Source organism: Taeniopygia guttata, chromosome 5, assembly GCF_048771995.1.
Source record: "Taeniopygia guttata chromosome 5, bTaeGut7.mat, whole genome shotgun sequence".
In the NCBI taxonomy this organism is placed as follows: domain Eukaryota; kingdom Metazoa; phylum Chordata; class Aves; order Passeriformes; family Estrildidae; genus Taeniopygia; species Taeniopygia guttata.
This window is the reverse complement of record NC_133030.1, coordinates 30411181-30425328: the sequence shown is the minus strand read 5'-3', so window position 1 is coordinate 30425328 and position 14148 is coordinate 30411181. Positions and strand designations below refer to the sequence as shown.

General features: G+C 38.8%; 1 protein-coding gene across 5 annotated transcripts in view; it reads left to right on the top strand.

Moving 5' to 3' along the window:
• The window catches only part of SIPA1L1 (signal induced proliferation associated 1 like 1), a 198051-nt gene that overhangs the window by 78119 nt on the left and 105784 nt on the right, over positions 1 to 14148 (top strand). For 2 of the 5 annotated variants that reach the window (XM_032748800.3, XM_041716656.2), the window contains exon 3: positions 1594 to 1667. The exons of the other annotated variants lie outside the window; for them this stretch is intronic. The gene's annotated coding sequence lies outside the window, so the exon portion shown is untranslated. The remainder of the gene's footprint in view (positions 1 to 1593; positions 1668 to 14148) is intronic. 5 annotated transcript variants of the gene reach the window in all.

Sequence of the window (14148 nt, the reverse complement as noted above, 5' to 3'; positions counted from 1 at the left end):
GTGCTACTGAAATTGTAGTTGTAGCTGTTCTGTTTCCTTGAAAGCCCCAAGCAGATTTAAAATTAAAACCCGAAAGCCAGTGGAGGATAAAATAGGCACCTTGCACAACAGAAGTTGAAAATGGGGAAAAAAAAAAATTCTTGAGCTTGGCCTACACATTAATTCGCTGAATTCTTTTAAGATGATGTCCTTTTGGAAGGGGTGGTCCAGGCTTTCCCCATCTGCTGATTTGATGGTTGCTTCAGGGTCTTTCACGCAGGAGTAGTGGGAGAGGATAGATGCACGAAGTGTGAACTGCAGGGCGCAGCACGTGCACTTGTATTGCCTTGTTAAAGGCAGGAGGCATCTCTTAGTTTGTTTTTCTTAGTTGAGACAATCGAATATTTCATGGTGGCTGGTGTTGCAGTACTGGTTCTGATGCATTTGGAAAAACTGTCCAACAGTTAATTTTTGAAGCTGTTGTGTTGGGATTTGGTTAAGATGTTTTACTACCTAAAATATATACTTCTCTAAGTGACACTGCCTTATGAATGGAAGTAGCATATTTTGCATTGGCTGCCTACAGCTATGTTCCCTGCTGAGCCAAAGGCAGAGTTGCTTGTCAGCAAGTCTTTCATTTTCTGAAGTTTGTAGCTTAGTGGTGCAAGTCAAGTCTGCACAGGCTAATGGTTTGTCTTAACTACCATTCTGGAAGTGTTGGTCTCAGTATCTTGACTCATCAGTCAGCTTTGGGATTTGCAGTGCAGGAAAAATACCTAGTATTTTATTTAGCTTACTCTGTAGTTTATATGAATAGATCTAACAGTCCCATCAACTGGAAGTTACAGGGGGGCTATTGTACTGTGAAAAAGCCATTCCCAATTCCAGCTTTTGCTGTCAAAGACTTTTAACTTGGACAGATTTTACACACTCATTTTAGGTTTACTAAGTTTTGTGGAAGACTTTTGTTTTGCCCCACTACTAGTTTCTAACACTGGTGAGACTGGGCAGGGTCTGATGAGGCCCCTGAGCTTTGCCCAGTGGCCGAGCCACGTTCCCGCTGCGGCGGCAGCTCCCGGCGCTGAGGCTCTCCGGAGCGGGAGTGCAGGGACAATCTGTGCGGTACTGCCTGTGCTGGCATCCAGCGCCGAGCACAGCGAGGGAGCAGCTGTGATTAAATACAAGGGGCTGAGGAACAGAAAGGAAGGATGAGATGCTGGGCTGGGACACAAAGGGCCAGCTCTCAGATGAGAGGAACAAAGACTGTGAAAGCCTGAGAGTGTTTTAGAGAAAAAGGGGCTATGCAGGGAGCAGGAGAAGGAGAGGTGAGAGGACTTGATTTATAAGCAACAATGAACAGTAAAAGGAGGTTCTGAGGATAGGAAAAATGCAAATAATTACTTGTTTGGGTTAAAAAAAGTTCTGGATGGCCTGGACCATTCTTCTAGAAAAGCAGTGCAGTTTGATACTGCTGAGATTTTGTGACAGGTCTTCTCAATGGAAGGTTCTTTTTTTCAGGAATTTCATTCTCAACCTTGTTGGCTCTTTAGGTCTTGAATTAGTTAACTCTGAACAAGAGTATTTTATCTGTATATTTTGTTTCTGTTTTACTAGCTGCTGCTTCTTTGAAGAGAGATTACCTGTGTCCTTCAAATGCCTGTGGTATTTTCAAGAGGAACCATTTTTCTGTAAGTGGAGGTCTTTTCTATAAGCATAAAATTAAAACTATGAATTAGTGGTGTTGCCATGCGGGACTGGCTCCGGGTGGATGCCTGCGGGAGGAGGGGAGAGGCGGCAGCCACTTTCCCCTTTGGCTCTGCGAGGCTCAGTTCTAGCGCGGGAACAGATGAAATGGCGACACGGGGCTCGGGTGCAAACACGTGTTTATTGTAGAAGCGTGTTCCCGAGACACCGGGGCACCGACTGAGGGTCAGTTATACCGCCTGCCGGGGGCAGGGGGAGAACATGAGCCGCGGCCAATGGGATGGGAGTCAGGGGACCAGGAGCAGGGAAACCCCGGGGACTGCGATGGGAAAGGCGGAGGGGGGGCAGGGACAGACCGCATGGCAAGGGGGAGTGATAAGGGAACGCAGCATTGGGACAAAGGACCTGGGGGGATGGGTGGGCTGGGTCGCAGGACAAAGGGGGAATGCACCGGAAGGGGGGAGGGGGAATGGGGGGGGGGGGGGGGAAGAAGAGAAAATTAGAAATTCCGCATAGTGGAATGCATTAATAGGAATGTGGGTGTGAAGAGAAGTCTGAAATATTTAAAAACTGAATGCTTTTTGTACACAGTATGGTTTTCATGATTCAGAATTGAGAATAATGATCGATGCTCAGGGGAAGCTACCTTCTTTTTTGTTTGGTCATTTGAAATGAATAGTATACTTCTGTTATAAGCTCAGACAGTGATGATAAAAACAGTACTTGGCTCTGTCAACATTTGTGAAAAATAAGTCTCTGGAGATTTCTGAAGGTTTTATTTAATGATAAGAATAGTAAATCTGTCCTGTGTAGTGTCTGGATGAGCTGTCTTGTATCAAAACATTATTAATTGATTTTTATGCTTTACAGCTGTGTTTTGGGAATAAGTACTGGAAGGAAAGCCAAAAGCTCCATTCTGGATTTTAAGAACCATACTGGAAAAGAGTTAAGGGGTTGATTTAGTTTTCTGGCTTAGAAATTTTGAGGAGGAGGAAAAATGAGGGACTTCAGCTGCCTATTAACTTTGTTTGCCAGCAGCCTCAAACTAGTTACATCATCACAGGGGTATGGTTATCCATTTCTGTGCAAATATCTTGGTTTATGAAAATAGGCATCCAGTGAGGCCTTTATTTTCACTTAAATCCGTTGTGAACATTAAATTGTGGAAGTAGGGATTTACTGGGATTGCTGATCTGTAGATTTGTTTCTTCAGATATGAATACTGTCAAGGCCAGTTGTCAGCTTTTCTAGAAATATGGAGTTTTACATTCTGGAGACATTGTATACATTAACCAATTCCTTAAACATTGTGTTTTGTCTTTATTCTGAAACTCATAGTGTAATGTCAGATGGTACAGTATGGATAAAGGACTATGTATATTTGTAACAAGGCTTCCTTCAGCTCAAGTAAGAGATATTCTGAGAATTTTCTCCCTAGTTTGGAATTTCATTTTTAGGGAAATAAACAGCTTCACAAATAGCTGTGGGGTAAGTTAACTCTTATATGTATTTTGCCCTCACAAAGGGACATTGCTTTGAAGGTTCTAAAGCAGGTTAATTTCTGTTTAGTTGAGCCATGAGTTTTCTATATGCTTGTGTTATGTTTGCTTTTTCTCCTCCTACTTGGAAGGCATACACGCATTCTTAAACGCTTTAGGATATAGTAAAGTTTGTTCTACTGGTTTGGAATTTGAGTTTGCCTGTAATGTGAGGAGAAGGTTGCAGGCCATAAATAGAGAAGATGGGAATGGAGATGGGAGGGTTCTGTCTCCCTGTTCCTGGCAGTGGCCAGCTGGGCTGAAGCTGTAATGTTAAACTGCAGCTCTGGGCTTAGAGTGGGCCCCCAGCTCACGTTCTATGGCCTCAGAGATGTCGATGTTGGTTTTGTCCCTCACACAGATTGGATAGATCATTGGGGAGGTCTTGGGACACCTTGGGAGTCGAGACACACAGACAATGCTGTTTTGCTGGGCAGAAACATCTGGAAGTGTAGGAGAAATCAGCTGTTTATTCTCCTGCTGTAAAATAATGCTCAGAAATCCTGTGGTGCAGCACATTTTAGGGGACTATTCAGATGAAGTATTGAATTCCCTGGATTTGAGGGAGTCCAGGGAAAAGTGATAGCTGTGTCTAGTACCATAATTATTTCCTTTTGCACACATATTGTGATGTACGTATATCTCCTGTTTCCCCAATTCCTGTATGCTCAGGAGGAGTCTTGCTGCTAGGACCCCTCTGTGGTCTCTTGAAAGTAATAGTCTTTATCTGGAAAAAGAGCAGTTCCTTTGTGAGGGGATGGGCCTGCTGAGGACATGCAGCATGCACTGGAGAAAGGTTTTTCCCTTTTTACCTTTTCAGGTTATAGCTTTCTTCTTTCTGAAAGCCAGAAAAGCAGCGCTGAGACAAGGGGAGTGGGAGACAAGAAGGGCCAGTTTGGAAGGAGGGAGTTGGGTTAGACACAAGCCAGGGCTGCTTCAGCTGGCATTACAGGGATTGGGGTGGGGGAGAAAACTGGGGTGCAGAAGGCTGTTGGCCTGTTAAATTGGGAGGGGTTATGAGGCTGCGGGTCACAAGTCAGTACCAGCCCTTCATCCCCTGTGCTGTGACAGGGAAGACAAGTGTGAATGAGAAGATGTTGGGAACTGCAGTGGCAGTGGATTGATTCTTGCTTGGATTGTTTTTGTTCTTATCTTGTGTATTGTGTACCCTGTATTTGTGTATTGCTTTTGTTTTTACCTTTCAGTAATGACTTCTACCCAATTGTATTTTTGTACATGTGCTGATCTTTGGGAGGAATTGTGTGAATGGGTTTTTCTTTTAATGAATAATGGGTGTTCTTTCTACTAAGTTTCATGTGGAAAAAGAATGAAGAAATGTTAATCTTGTATTAAAAACAAGGCCTCATCTGCTAATAGGATGGATTTCCATCTACTATAATGTAACTGTATAAAAAAGAAACTGAAGAGTTTGTGGAGCACCTATGGTTAAAATATACATCTAGGTAGCCACTCTAAAATTCAGAATACTTTGCAGACTACTTGAAACAGGAAAAAAAAAAAGGATTATTTGTACAATCCTTGAGCAAGAAATGTGCTGTGTTATGAAGGCAGGTGTAAGAAATTCATACTCATATCTGTGAGAAACTCATACTCATAAGGAGTCTAGTTCTAACCTTTATTGCTTTCTATGTAATTCAGAATTGAAAATTCTCTTCAGGCTTTTATTGGTACATAGAATGAATGACAAATACAGATTGCATAAACCTCCAATGGTGAAACCTACAACAAATAGAAGTATCCCACTCAAATCCATTGACCTTTTGGCCCATCTGGAGAAAAACAACCCACCTGTGCCATGAGGGACACAAAAGTTGAACCCTTAATTACTGGCTTAATTGCTCATATCTTTATAAAGAGACTTCACAATATTTCAAGTGATCTGGTTTTCATATGTACAGCTATAGGGAATAATTTATGTGAAGGATTTTGAACTAGGAGATGGTTTTACAAAGGAATTTTTTAAAGTACATTCAACAAAAACGGAGAGCTTTTTTCTTCCACCTCCTTTATGTAAACACCTGTACTTGTACCAAAGCTATTTTGTTTTCCCAGTTATAATTCTTACCATCAATTTCATCTAATCACCCAGTTACAGTTCATTTTTAAAGATAAGATGTAGGAATTTGAAGATACTTTTGTAACAAATAATGTATAAATATTATCATCTGAAACAGCTGTCAATAAAAATTGCTACTTTAAGGTTTATTTTGGTAAGATTTTTTTTTTTTCCTCCAATCAGCCTCCTATAAAGTTTTGAAACTTTCCACTTTTGGGGGGGATTGCTTTGCCTGTCTTTAAATTTTCAGTACTTACAGCTGTGTTTAACACCTGCAGAGGTTGAATATGGTAGGTTTATATCAAACACTCAAAGCAGGGGTCAATAAGAACATTTGCACCTGATGTGCCTCCTTGTCCCTTAGCATCAGCATTTTAAAATGTTCCAGAAAATGAAAGCAACTTCATCACTGCATTATGACAGTTGGATTTGCAGTGATTCTAAGTAGGTATAACCAAGTATTCCTATTCTATGGATATTTTAATACATTATCACTGTAAATTAATTTCTTATTTATGAACGACTACTGGCTGTCAGTGTCTTTCAGGTGCCTGTCAACATTTCACCATAACTCTTTTCATGTGTACACATTAAAAATTACCATATCCATAGGGAAAATATTTTAATTGGAGAACTTCTTTATGAGTAAAAATGTAGCCATAAAAGGCTTCATCCTTTAAAATTGCAAATGCAGTAAGATGTAGGCTAAATCAGAGATGTGGTCTTAATTCATCTGAGCAATATTTATATTTAACTGTGATATAAAGCATATGTAAAATTTACCCTTTGAGACTACTGCAAATTTGAGCCACAATAAGAATTTTCAAATGCAAGTTGACACAACTTGTGTCAGCATAACAGTGTGTTTTAACTGAGAATGCATTTGGTCTGTGCAGGAGGAGAACCTCTGAAAGCCTTAAAAAAAACCAGAAGGGACAGGACACAGTCCCATTAACATACAGTGATCTATATACTAAACGGAAGATATATAAATGAGGGTGATGTTGCTTTTTATGAGTTTGTTTTGCTGTATGGGTTTTTGTTTAAATTTTAAGTCTCCTAAGCATTGCCTTTAAGAACATGCTGCGTACTTCTTGTTTTTCTCCCTTTTTCAGATATTTATTTTCCTTGATTACATCTTCAGTACTTCCTTGTGTCCTAGGTAACTTAAGAACTGTGGTAGACAGTGTCAGTTTGAAAACTTTTTATGGGGGAAGAATTTAGTCTGCTGTCAGAAAGGTGCTTGGGTTCAAAGGGGTGTCTGTGATGGCTGCAGGACTTTTTATTTTCATATAACTGCAATGAACTCTTCATATCTCCAATTACAGCTTTTACTTTTCACAATAGTTCCTTTTTTATGAATTTCAGTAAAATTTTATTGTTAGTATGCATTAAGGTTGTTTACTGTGTTTTAAAACTCACCTGGAATTATTTTCTTAATTCAGAAAGATGGCATTATTAAACCTGTTTTTCTAATATTATCCAATAATTTGATACTTTAATGCAGGTATATTTAGATTAATACAGAGATCTGCAGGCAGCCAGTGGGTTTGAAACAAGTATCTACTTCTGCTGGCATAGGTGCAGAGCTGTGTGTCCATGCTGTGAATTGTCAAATCATAAATCCAGTGTAGAAAATACTTTAGAATGCCTAGTGTCTTTTTTCCTACGACTTAGAAAATGAGATCAGTTCTGAAGTAAAAATATTCCTGGTAAATAACAAGATTGACAAGTGTCTTAACCTTACATCAGAGTATTCATGTGTGGGGTTGGCAGTGGTTTACCTAAGTCAGTACAGTGTGATTTCATATATTCAATTGCTGCCATTTGTATGTACTGAACTCACTTTCCGTTAAGGTACTTTGAGATAATATTTCGCTTTTTTTTCAATGTCAGGTTTTCCATGTATGAGAATGTATTTGAATATTTTTCAATTAAATAAATTAATTAATGGATTAAAGGCAAATATTATTATCTTTGTTTTGTTCCTCCCCTTGCCCCATCACATGTGCATGAAGGAGATGCTTAGCTTCATAAAGTGGAATGGATTTTTGTTCTATTTGGGGTGTTTTAATTTACATATGCAGTAGGAAAGTTATTCTTCAATGATCAAGGATTCTGTGAATGGTGCTTTTTAACTGGCACCCTGATGAGTTACCACCCTCAACACAGAAGCTGTAACTCTCCTAAGTGTGTCAGTTAACCAGATGATGGGGAGAATGACTTAAATCAGTCACACCTGGTTTTTCATGTGTTCAGAGTACACTATAGAGTGACAGTCATACAGAATTCAGCATTTTGCAGCTTACTGGTTGTGTTAGAAGTAAGTTTTAAAATATTAGGAGAATAATGGCTGACAGAGTAAAGGATTGTTATATTGGACTGAAAAGGAAGATGGCAGTGGGAGAGGAAAATAACTTTCAGTATTGTATTTTCAGGCTCTATTAATATGCAGTCTAAAAACATAGATCTATAAATAACTTCCAAGATTGTGAATGGCTTGAGCTCACTTCCCCTCTGAAGTGCAGAAATTCTTATGAACTAACAAATGCAAGGGGTTGTGAGCAGTTTTTCTGTGATGAAGGTTAATGATATTCATGTTTCCAGAGGGAAGAGGTGATGGGTATGAGAGGAGCCTTCCTTTCTCCATCTTGGAAATCTGCAGTATAATATATTTGAGACTTTAGCTTTTCTTTTTAGCAAATTCCTGGAACTTTCTTCATTAAATTCACCATGTCCAAGAAATCAGCACCTCTATCTTGTTAGAGAAAGTTAAAATAATTGTGAAATGCTCAAAGTACTGGATTTGCTGTAGAGGAGGTGCTTTACTGACATGGGCTGGGAGGAGGCCTCTAATTTTGACTAGTTGCTGTTAATTAGATTCATCCTGCTTTCAATTTAGGCTGAGGAACATCCTTCTTGTCTTCACAGAGAATGCCCCAGTAACCAACTTCCTTGTTCGTTTGGTCTCCAACAGGTGGCTCAGTTTAAGAATGTGTTTTAGCTCTTTCCCATCACTGTTTCTGCACAGAAAGGAAAAATTTCATTTATGTTGGTTCAATAATAGTATTTCCTGGCAACATAATGAGCTTGATCATACACATTTTCAGAATATAGGCTCATCAGAAGTTCCTGTGACTCATGAATGTAGAACTTTTTATCCAGTTAAATTTTTTTTCCAACAGAGTATTAAAAAAAATACCCATACAGGCATATACTACTGGAAGTTCCCTTTTGTACTGCTTAAGGTTGAAACATATCTGTAGGAGGGACATTACTCACGTAAGGAACTGTACTTTCATATGTTACTCCTGCCGTATTGGTCAGTATCAGTCTCACTCACATCCTCTTCTTGTGCAGATTAATTATTTCAAGCTGTCTTCTCCATCTGTTACCAGATTTGGGAATGCAGCTTTCCACAGTTCACCTGTGTGTTTTTAACCCACACTTAAAACATATAGGCAAAAAAACCACCCAACTCTAACCCTTTTAAAGCTTTTTATTTCCTGTCTGCATTGTTTTCTTTGCTTCTTTTACTGGTGTGTGCAATGATCTTATCAGAAAGTTATACTGAAAATGAACTCTAAATTTTATGTCAACATGCTGACTTCTTTCACTTCCACAAATTTCACTATACAGCTGGAATAGCTGTGCTTCACTAGTTAAGCATGAAAAAGGACTGAATTATTATCTTGATAATATCTGTGTTTTTGGAATTAAATAGTATTTGCATCTGGTGGAGTTTGTGGAAGCCAGTTTTTCTCAGTACAGAGACTGTGGAAAACTCATTGTATGAAATCTTCAAGAATATTTTTTTCAGTGTCATATACCAGATGGCTTTGAGACCTATTTAGCTATCTGATTTTGTTAGTCTTTCTTTGCTGCTTCAAAACTTAATTTCCCCACCTGCGGATAAATATAGGGTCATAGGAATTGCCATATTGGGTCAGACCATCTGCTCTTTAATTAGGAGCAGTAACAGATGCTTGGGATGATGATGCAAAAAAAAACCAATCTACAATAGGCAGTTATGATGGTAATATACTCTGGGGTGTGTCTCTGCAATCCTGTTAGTTTGACTTGTGTCAAAAGACTCAGACTTTAGTACCTATTCTAGCTCTTGTTATTCAAATATTTTTTTGTTACAGTGTAATTTCATCCTCTGTTCTTCCCTTTAATGCTGTTGAACTTTTGGCTTGCAGTCCCATATCCCTCAGCAGTGTGTTCCCTATGTATAGGTATGAAGAGGCAGCCCTTTGTGTTGGTGGTAAACTTGTCAGCATTCATTTGGCTGAACATAATCTCTTGTTCTTGTGGTATTCTGGGGAGGGAATTCTACTCTGCCTTTTGTATGCTGTTTTCTATCTTGGCGGGGCAGGGGAAGTCTTAGTCTGCTTGATTTTCCCCTTCATATTGATATTTCCATGCTGCTTGTTATTCTTGGGATGTTTCTCTGTAAATCTTTTAACTGAATGGCAGTAAGTGGATGATTCCAATTTCTCATCATGTTTCAACTGAGAAAACACTGCTAGTTCCTGGGAGAGAGGACTCTTATTCCTTTGAAAAATGTACAATTCCTAGGAAATAACTTCAGAATTTTTGCTTTAATTTGAGTTGTAGTGGTGAAGATGGCTTTGCAAGGGAAATGTTGGCTAAACCTGAAACATTACTGGAGGCAATCATGTGGCTGGGGCAGAGCCCCTGTTGGTGGGCTCATAGGATGTTTATGCTTCCCTGAATAGTCCTGCATCCAAAATGAAAAGCAGCACTTTCCTTTTTTCTTACAGGAACTAGAGTAGTTCTTAAAAGATTCTCAAACTGGGGTGGTGAAATGTTGGGGTTTGGTAGTAGCAGCAGCCTTATTATCTAAACAGCAATTCCCAAGCCAGTGCTTGTGGCAGCTACAGCTGGGCATGGAACACAATAGAAACCTGTTGGGTTTTTTTGGTATCATGTGGTATAGAAACCAGCTGATTTAGATCAAGATTAAAAATACCTCTGCAAAAGGGGCTTTAATTCACTTCATTCTTACCAGTTTTGCAGGGGGAGAGTTACTTCTTAGTGGAGTATTACTTCGATGTTGCCAGCTTCCTTAAATAGCTTACAGTATTCTGCATAGATGCTTAGAAAACTCACAAAACCTCAAGGTGAGTGCAAGTTAGTAGTGAAGAAGTGGGTAGGATTTGGGGGAGTGGCTGAGAAGAGAAGTAGGAAATTTAATGGTGAGGAGAGAGACAGCTTCTTGTGAGATACATTAGTGAGGAGAAATGAAGTGTTGAGCCCTATTCTAACGAGCAAGGGAATGCTGTTGTTTTTCTAACTTGCTTCTAAGCATTAGAGCCAGCAGTCTTTGTGCTGTGTTCAGGTTTCCAAGGAGATGTGAGATATTTTTATGAAACTGAGAAATTGAGAAATCATGGGAAGAAGAATTTTAAATGCATGTCAAACCTGAAGATACAGTGGCAGGAAGAACCAGTGTAATGGGCAAAATTTTAAAGAATTGAAGTGCCATATGACTGAAATTGTCTTTTTCACCAATGGTGATGACTTTAGTGTTTAACTGAGAGCTATTTTAGGATAATAAACAACATTCCTTTCATTTTCAACTGCTTGGAGGGGAGACTAAGTGCTTTGCAATAGATGCTGTTTATTCCAAAGTCTACAAGAATTCTTTACTCAGGATCAGAAATCCTGAAATGTTACTGAGAATTTGTTTAAAGAATCTGCATATCTAATTCTTCAGCTAGCTATTTGCACTGAGAGTGTTCAATTAATAGATTTTGCATGTTGAGCAACTCAGGAATGTTCTGTGATTAGAATGCTGAATGTGATATAAGATTGTATGAAATGCTCAAGTTAACTTTAGGAGGAAATTAGGGATCTTCAGTTGTCAACAGCATGTGTGTTGTATATAATTGTTTTGCCTATAAAAGGTACTCAGATTCAGACTTAGGCTAAGGAATTCTTGGTAGCTGCGGGGAGTCCCTTGAAGCTGCCAGATGAATGGGCTAATTTTGCTAATTGTGAAGACATGCCTGTGTTTTGTGAAAGACCTCATGATTTAGTAATTAAGAGATAGACTTCTGTATTGGTGGTCACATCACAGTGTCTGTTACAGGATGTTTTAGTGCAGCACTGTTAAAATTCGATGACTGTGATTGCAACAGAATTACAAACTAAAGGTGAGACTGATTATCATTTGTGCTTATTGCAAATTACCTACTTGCTGCTGTATGGCTTGTTTGAACTTAAGATTTTTGTATAGTCATACACTGCTGTTGATTTGTTGTGGTTCTGGCTGATTTTCTCTTTCTTCTGTTTATTTTAACACTTGTGATTTCACCTTTGTGCTCACCTTTATGCTCACACTGTCACTACATGTGCTGATCTCTTTTGGGGTTACAGTGCTATTCATGCACCTTTGGTATGGCTGGCAGGTAGGACGTATAACAGGAATTCATGGGGAGTGTCTGAAAATTCAGAAGGATAAGCAGAAACTAAGAATACTGCCTTGTGTATGAGAATCTGAGGTGCAAACCTTGAAGGGGACTGTGGTTCAGACTAGGCAGTGTTGGGGGAGGAATAGTTATAATGAACATAGGTGAAAAACACGGGCTCCAACTTCAGGGTAAATAAGGTTGTGAATCAATCAACAATGACCTATAGGTCTATTGGAAATCAGTCTTCCTCAGAACTGCTTGTTTAGGGAAGCCAGCAACCCACAGCATTGTCAGATTCTCAGCTGTGATAGTTCTTATTATTTTTTCCATAGGTCAATATGTATTTTCTTTATAAGCTGATTATATAGGGCTTTTAAAGATATATGGAACATCTAATTTAATTAAAAAAAAATCAAAACTCAATGAAGTATGATTTTTTTAGAATTTCACTAGAAAAAAAAACAAAACCCCAAAATGCAAAGCACTGTCTTGAACTTTTTTAATGTTTAAAATATCTTAACTTTTTTATATGTTTAAAATATATTTTCTAAAATACTTTTAGTTGTCATGTCTCTTTATGATGCTTGCTGATTTTAGTTTTAAGACACTAGGTTTTGTTTTACTGAATATTCTAGGAAAGTCATCTACATTTACTTAATAACATGTCAAACCTTAATTTCATCCTGTCACCAATGAAGATATTTGAACATTGATGTAAACAAGCAAGGGAGCTGAAAACTTTGTATTACTGAAAATATTTGTAATAAATTTGGAAATACTGTCATTGAGAAATCACAGAACACAATGAATTGCAGAAGCTTTGAAGAGTACAAAACTGTTGAGATTTTTTTATTGATGCAGAAAACCAGATGTCTTTACAAGCTATCACCAGTTGTGGTTTTCAGTTAAACTTGCTGATGTTTTAAAGTAACGGGCCTCTGAATTACTCTGATTTGAGCTCTGGCTTTGCTTGAATAACATATTCTTGAGATCAAGATAATAGAAAAAAGTTTGAGTAACTTCAAAAACGGACTGAAAATGCAAAAGCTTTGGGTTATAGTAGCAAACATTACTGAAGGTTACATTACCTGATGTATAGGAGCAACTAAGTTGTTTCTTGTTAATGTAATGGCATCAAACTTCAGGTTAGGTTTATATGACGTACTGGGAGGAGAGTGTGTCCTGTGAGGGTAATGAGGCACTGGAACAGGTTGCCCAGAGATATGTGGGTGCTCCATTCTGGGAAGTGTTCAAGGCTGGGTTGGATGGGGCTTTGAGCAAACTGGTCTTGTGGAAGGTGTCCCTACCCATGACAGGGGTGTTGGACTAGGCCATCTTTAAGGTCCCTTCCAACCCAGGCTGTTCAATGACTTTGGCTTTATATGTGTGGAAAAGGTGAAAGTGCGAGGGGTAAATTAAATAAGGATCAACTAATAAGAATATAGGGGTTTTTCTGTTGGCGTGAGTTCAGAGAGAGTTTGAGTGAGCATTTCAAGTTATTGAGATGTACTTTCCCGACTTTACTGTAGACAGCAAAGTGAAGATTTTTTTTGCAGTGAAACCTCAAAGCTGAAGAGGAATTTCAAAATTAAAATAAAATTATCATCTGTCATGAGAGATTCATTAGCTGCTATTTAGTACTGAAAACTGAGCAAAATGCTTGTGGCCAGCTAAATCAATATGAATGTGTGACATTTCTATATTTTTTTCCATGCATACATAAAGAAACATGTCTAAATAATTTTGATTTAGGCATGATTGCAGTTGGTTAATGTCCACTTGCATTTAAAATTTTTCTGAAAGGAAATTGTGCTTTTGTGAGAATCAGTTTTATTGTAAGGAATGCTAAGCACAATTTTTTACATAGATGAGGGGTTCTGTCCCTTCAGTTATCTCCCATACAAAACTGACACCAAGTTTCATTGAAGGCATGGTTTGCTGCTGTGAACATTAAACTTGTTAAGCCTTGTACAGACAGCCCTTCCTACTTGTAGTTCCTTAATAATTATATCCTAGAGGATGCTGCATAAGGAGTCTAAAACTGCACACATCTTGCCCAAGGGAAGGCCTGTGGTGTGTATTTTGTTGTAAAGTCATAAGAATTAGTGTCTGTGGTAGGTTTAGTAATCAAAATAGTAGAGGTCTGGCTGCAGCAAAATGCTGTGGTCGCCTTTAAGGGTGTGTGTCAAGTAAGTGTTCTTTCTCTCTCTGATGTGAGAGAGATTTCTGCTCTTGCCTGCATGTAAGTGTCATTTGGCTGAATGAAATTTGGTCCCCTGAATAATCATTGCTGCTTGTGTAGTAACACATCAGCAGCCTCGAAATGGGCCTGTACCTTCTGAGCTGCTGCCTCCTGCCTTTGTGTGTTTGTGGGCACAGGCTCACCTGCCCTCTGGTGACAGAGCTGCAA